Below are 5,983 nucleotides of genomic sequence, written 5' to 3'. Positions count from 1 at the left end.
CATTCTTGTTAAAACTGCCTGGTTATTAATTTTTTTTCTGCTGTGAACCTGCACACGTCCCCTGGAGGGAAGGCAGCAGGAGGAGAGCAATGGAGGAGTAGCCCAAGGCAGACAGGTGCCCTGCCAGCTCTGAAAGGGCTGGTGCTGCTGACTGAGGTGGGCTTAAGGCTGATGGTTCCTGTGCTGCAGTGGGACCCAGGCAGCCTGCCTGCACAGCCAGCACCCCTGAGCTGGAGCCTGGGGCATCACAGCCTAGGCACAGAATCAGTTTAATCACAGCCAAGTAGAAGCTTTCATGTGGCGGTGCTGCAGCTTGTCCTTGAGAGCCTTGACTTTAAGAGACTCTTGGAAATAAAAGTCAGCTCTGAGGCCCCAACGAGACACCAGCCTTGCATCTGCCGGGGGGAGGACGAGGATGGTTTGCCAGGAGTAAGTGTTGAGGCTTTATTTGGGAAAGGGCTGTGAAGACATTGCTCATCACTTGAAGCCAAGGGCAGCTCCACCTCACCAGTTCTTAGCATGCAGCTGTTGTTTAATACAGCCCAAGCTCACTGATACTGTGCTGCTGCTGTACAAAGCAAGATCAGAGGGTTTGATCAGATCTAGACACTGCTAGAGCCATGGTGGAGCAGGGCTGAGATGGAGCAGCCCTTTTCTAGCTGACTCCTTGGTAGATAGGAGGCAATGGAAATGGTGGTTGTTTTGGAAGGTGCACTGGTATGCCTGGAGCAGGAGGGGTGTACACCATCATTTTCAGATTATCCTTCCCAGCCCAGACAGTCACTGGCCCAAAATGTTCCTGCAAGGGTGGAGGTACCTGGAAGTAAGCCCAGCTTGGGCTGGTCTCCATGTGCCCTCTGCCGGGCAGCATCAGCTGGGAGGCACCCAGCGAGTCAGAGCCAGGGAGATGGAACTGAGCACAGCCCCTTTTGGAGCTAAAATTCATTTCTCCTAACGTAGTGCCCTTCACGCTGCCAAGAAAATGAGCCAGGGTGTTACACAGCCCTTGCACAGAGCCATGCTCAGACACCCCTCCTGGGGCTGGAGACTTGCTATGGGCTAGAACCCCTGTGCCTGTGGGACCGACTGTCCCCTCCTGGTACATACAGCTAAGGAGACAAGATATTTTACTGTGTTTTATTTAGTAAAATGTTAAAATAAATAAATACAAATTGATCAGATGCTCTGTACCCCCTCCCCCCAACTTTAATTTGCTAAAATCTAAACACATTTGTACCAAAACTGAAACCACAAGGAACCTGAAGGCAGCAGATACTGCAGATCACTATGAGCATCAGGCTAAAAAAAATAGAGATATTTAAAAAACCCAAACCAGTTCACAAGTGGGTGTTCTCATGGTGTGATTCTGTGACAACAGAGCAGTACCAGTCAGAAAGGGCATTTTACACCAGGGCCTGCAAGGAAGGGAGATTGGTGGGGAATGGGACAGCATAGGTGCCACTGGCTCATCAAGGACAGAGCCCCTGGCTTGGCCATTAGAAACCCAGCTGCTGTCACCCCGTGCAGCACCAGGCCCGTGGCTACAGGGACAGCACTGCCAGAACTGGGGGCTGGTCGCCAAAATCCCCTGGAGAAATCAGGCAGACTGGGGCAAGGAGCAGGCTCAGACACAGAGCCCTTCAGGGTGAGCTCCTGCTCTGGAAACATGCCAGGGCTCCCATTTTACAGCTCAGTTCTGGTAAAACACCAGGTGGGCACGGGGGAATGGGACAAGGCATGGCACACAGGTGGGGTGGTGGCATCAATAAATCTACAGAGATGGTGCTGCCGTGATCGTAGGAACATGATTGAAGCCTAAGTATTTTCTCCTCAACAAGCAGAGCTGCATTCACAATCCTCCTGCCCTCAGCTGCAGACATGGGGGGTGTTTGCAGAGTAGAGCCAGTCAGCTCCCTAAAGAAAACTCGGCATAGCAGCCACCCCAGTGCCACACCAGACCTTGCAGGTGGCAGCAGCTCACCACCACCTGTGTCCACTGCTCTTGACACAGCAAAGTTGTTTCCTTCCTCCACAGGAGCCTGGACAGGTTGACACTAGCAGGCTCCCCCACTTTGTGCTGTTACCTTGCTTAATTTTTGCTCAGTGGAGTTTGGAACACATGCTTTGCTTCTGTGGGGCTGTGACAGGAAGCCAAGAAACCTCTGACCATGTAAGACGGCACTTGGGGGGACCCTGCAGCTGTAATTGGAGTGAAGCAGCTTTGGGACATGACTACTGCTGGCTCTGCTTGTGTGGGGCTGCCAGGAAGCTGCCCGAGTCTCAGGGGCTTATGCAGCAGCAAAAAACCTTCCTTAAGGTGGGTCTTCGCTGCCTGTCACATCAGGAGCAACTCAGAGACAACACACCTTCTGGAAGGGAGAGCAGACAGGTAAGACACTGCCCAGCTCTAGAGTCAATCACTGTTTTGGTGTCAGTGATAATTTCAGTAAAGAAACATAAGACTATGATTAGAAATTGCACATCAGCCCAGAACAAGCAGAAACACGCAGCCTCCCACCGCACCCAGCACGGGGCTTCTTTCAACAGTGCCTACCCCAGTGCCTGCAGCCATGGAAATCTGCTCTTCCAGAGTCAGAACTGCCAGTACCTGCCTTACAGAGGGGAACATGAGGCACAAAGCAATCTCTTTTCCTACCCCAGCAATTCTGGCCCCACCTGAGACACCGATACCTGGATAACAAGCCAGGGGAATCCCTGCCCTTCCATGTGCACAGCATGTACCCAGTGCTGCTGTAGTATCAAACCTCAGTGCTGGGGATCCAGAATCAAGGGTGGTCACAGAAGACAGCCCCAGGAGCTGCCTCCCTTCCCCACCTGAGCTATACCCCCAAGGCTCACTAAGTTCTGGTTGCTCATTGAGAAAAGTGTTCTTGAAGCACAAAGGCAACAATACTTCATTTGTTTTCCAACATAACAGATGTAAGAAGGCTGGTGGCAAAATAACAGGGACTGGTTGAGGTTTACTTTTGCCAGTGTAAATTTAGGGAAAAGAAAAAACATGCAAAAGGTAGTGCTGAGCTGACCGATACTGCTCACTGCTGCTGCTGCCCTTCTGTGCCAGCTCTCTACCAGTGACAGAGCCACGCTCTCAAGGCTTTTGAGTTCCTCAGGCACTCCTGATAGTAAGCAAGTCCTTAAGTGCTTCTTCCTCTCTAGAACTAAGGACTGGGCTGAGTTGCTCTGTCTGAAGCCTTTGACACCTGCTTGGATACCAGAGAGTGAAGAGCAGGCACAGAGCTCATCCCTGGTTACACAGGAGAGCTGGGACAGCTGTTTTCCCAGGGGGGTGCCCCATGGTCTGGCTGCTTAATGTAGCCAAGAGGCAGGCCCTCAGCTCCTCACAGGTTACATTAACTTAACACATATCCCTTGTTCAGCTGTACTGGTGAAATACCCCTTTCCACGTGTCCCTAAAGAAACCAGATCCTAAGAAAACAGGGAGGCATTGCTCACACAGAGGTGTTTTGGCACAGAACTGCCATATATATGACAGCCCAGAGAGCAGGAATCTTCCACAGATACTCCAGGAGGTGGCTGAGAAGTACCTGAATCACACATCCTACTCCATATCATCTCCTTCACTCACACAGAACCCAGGACCTCTGGGAGCTGATGCTGGTTTCAGCTGGGCTCATTGCAACACTTGAACTAGGAAGGTGTAACAAAACCAGCAGAGCTGAACCTTTAGCTAGTTTTGGGAATGTTTATAGCCAAGAAAATATTTAATTAATACAGTCCAGATTAGAGTAGGCTCTAGCTGCCTCAAGGTCTGCTTGATCTGCCTTATCCCCATGTTATATCTTAGAAGTCAAATAAGGTTCTCATCAGGATGGGATCACTCAGCAGTAGAAGCAGAGCTAGGGATGACTTAGTGCCTACTTCCTTTTCAATCTGCACCTAAGTAGCTATTTCCTCCAACCACACCTGCTCCTTTTGGAATACAGACCAACCCATGTCAGAAATTGAGGTAGGATAAGAGAGTGGTTTTGTTCTACTCTTTCCATTGAACTTTCAAACCCTGTAACTACAGGAATACCTATCTACTAGAAAGGAGACCTGTTTCACTCCTGGATTTTTCCTACCCTCACTCTCTCACCTGATGTCTTTCCGTATTTTTTCTCTCTGTTCTACTTTACCCCACATAATCTTTATTTCCTTTGCTGCTTCTGCTTTTTCTCTCTTCCTTTCCATCTCCAGCCCTGTACCACTTCTCAAAAGAGGCTTCTGTCCTTTAATTTGTCCTTTTCAGCATCTGCTTTTGGCCAGAGAGATAGGAAGCCCTGGCCTGGCTATTCTCATGAGATACACTCCAGGGACTTGCACAGCACAGTGATTTCCACAGCACCCTTGCTCTTGGCAAGCCTCTTTCCTGTTCACTACTCAAGTATTTTAGTAATACTGACAGGGATACAGACAGACACACAGGTAAGCTCTTCGTTTCCTGATACAAGCCCACAATTAAATTACCCTCTGGGAGGGGCGTTTGTCTTTTCATGGGTCTTTAATTACCAAGCTTACCAGTGCATGGTATAAATAATTTTCTTTATTGGCAAGTTGATCAACTATGTGCTCAGCCTATACAGGACACAATGATGCAGCAAGTTCTTGTCCCAGGTAAGAGAGAAACAGGAGGGAAATGGGAGCTAAGGGTAAAGGATAGAGAGACTCATAGTACTTTTCAAATACTCATAATACTTTTCAAGTATTATATTCCATTCTGTAGGAGTTACAAACAGGACTGAGGCTTAAAGAAGGAGCTGAGTAAGAGAGTAATAACCTGGAGACAAGACATCTGCAGCTCTCACTTTTCCTGATCCCATCTGATTTTTGGGTCATTCCCTGGTCCATGTCTGACCACTGAAAACAAGGATCCAGCAGCATGTCACTGCAAGGTTTCCTCACACATCCTCAGAGACCTGTACCTAGTTGGCTTCTGGAGGGTTCTTTGGACCCTTTGTCTTCTGAATGCAGGAAATTACAGAATCCACAGTGCTTGGGAATGGACTTTGCTGAGGTAGTTTGTTGGCCAGGCAAGACGAAATGCCAAACGAATCAGCTGCACAACAAAACATCTTCCTCTTTCTCCAGGTTCCTGACTCCTATATACTCATCAGAAAACTCTTTACAGTAACCCAGCAAAGGTTAACTTGCCTTGGATCTCCAGAATTCCAAGGGAGGACGACAGGAGGTGAAGAAGGGTCAAAATGATTCTAAAAAGACACAAGGAACCCTGCCCAAAGGGGTGTGTGTCCACAAGGAAGTCTAATACCGGTGGCATCTGAGCAGCTCACCGAGAGAGGCCCTCGAGAAGAAAGTGAAGTTTGGTCTAACATCTTAATATGCTATTTTAAAAACACATTTCATTAAAAGCATGTATTTCATCATTAGTGCGTCAGAATCAAAGAGGGTGGGGTGCAATCCAGCTGAGGAAAAGAGAGAAACGTGCACTGCAAATCCACAAATGTTTTCTGCTGTATCCACATGAGAAAGAAATTTTGGAATTTATTTCCTGTACTGTGGGCTGCCACAGCTTGATGGGGCTAAGAGGGAGGTTTCACTCCAGGCTCTCCTGAATACTGACCATGCTGCTCTTCAGGGCTGTCTCTGCAACAGTACAGGGAGGATGATTTGAAGCCAAGGAGGTCTGAATTAGGTTTCACATTTCTAGACATTTGGAATACAGATTTGATTTCGTTAAGTCCAGCAAAGATAAAATGCAATATTATTCTTTCTGCCAACAATAAAACTAATAGATCTGCCTATAAAATTATCACCTCTTTAATTTCCAGGATTTTAATTCATATCCCCACTAACAGAAACTTGCTTGCAACACAGAACAAAGCTCTGTTTTGCTCATGCAGAACATTAGTTCATCCTACCAGCATGGTAACTCCTGGCTAACGATGTCTTAGAAGAAGCAGCCATGCTACTCACCCTACCTTCCAACCATCCCTAGAAGTAT

The sequence above is a fragment of the Taeniopygia guttata genome, chromosome 5 (genome assembly GCF_048771995.1).
Source record: "Taeniopygia guttata chromosome 5, bTaeGut7.mat, whole genome shotgun sequence".
In the NCBI taxonomy this organism is placed as follows: Eukaryota; Metazoa; Chordata; class Aves; order Passeriformes; family Estrildidae; genus Taeniopygia; species Taeniopygia guttata.
The sequence above is the reverse complement of the archived record's forward strand: the minus strand, read 5'-3'. Positions refer to the sequence as shown.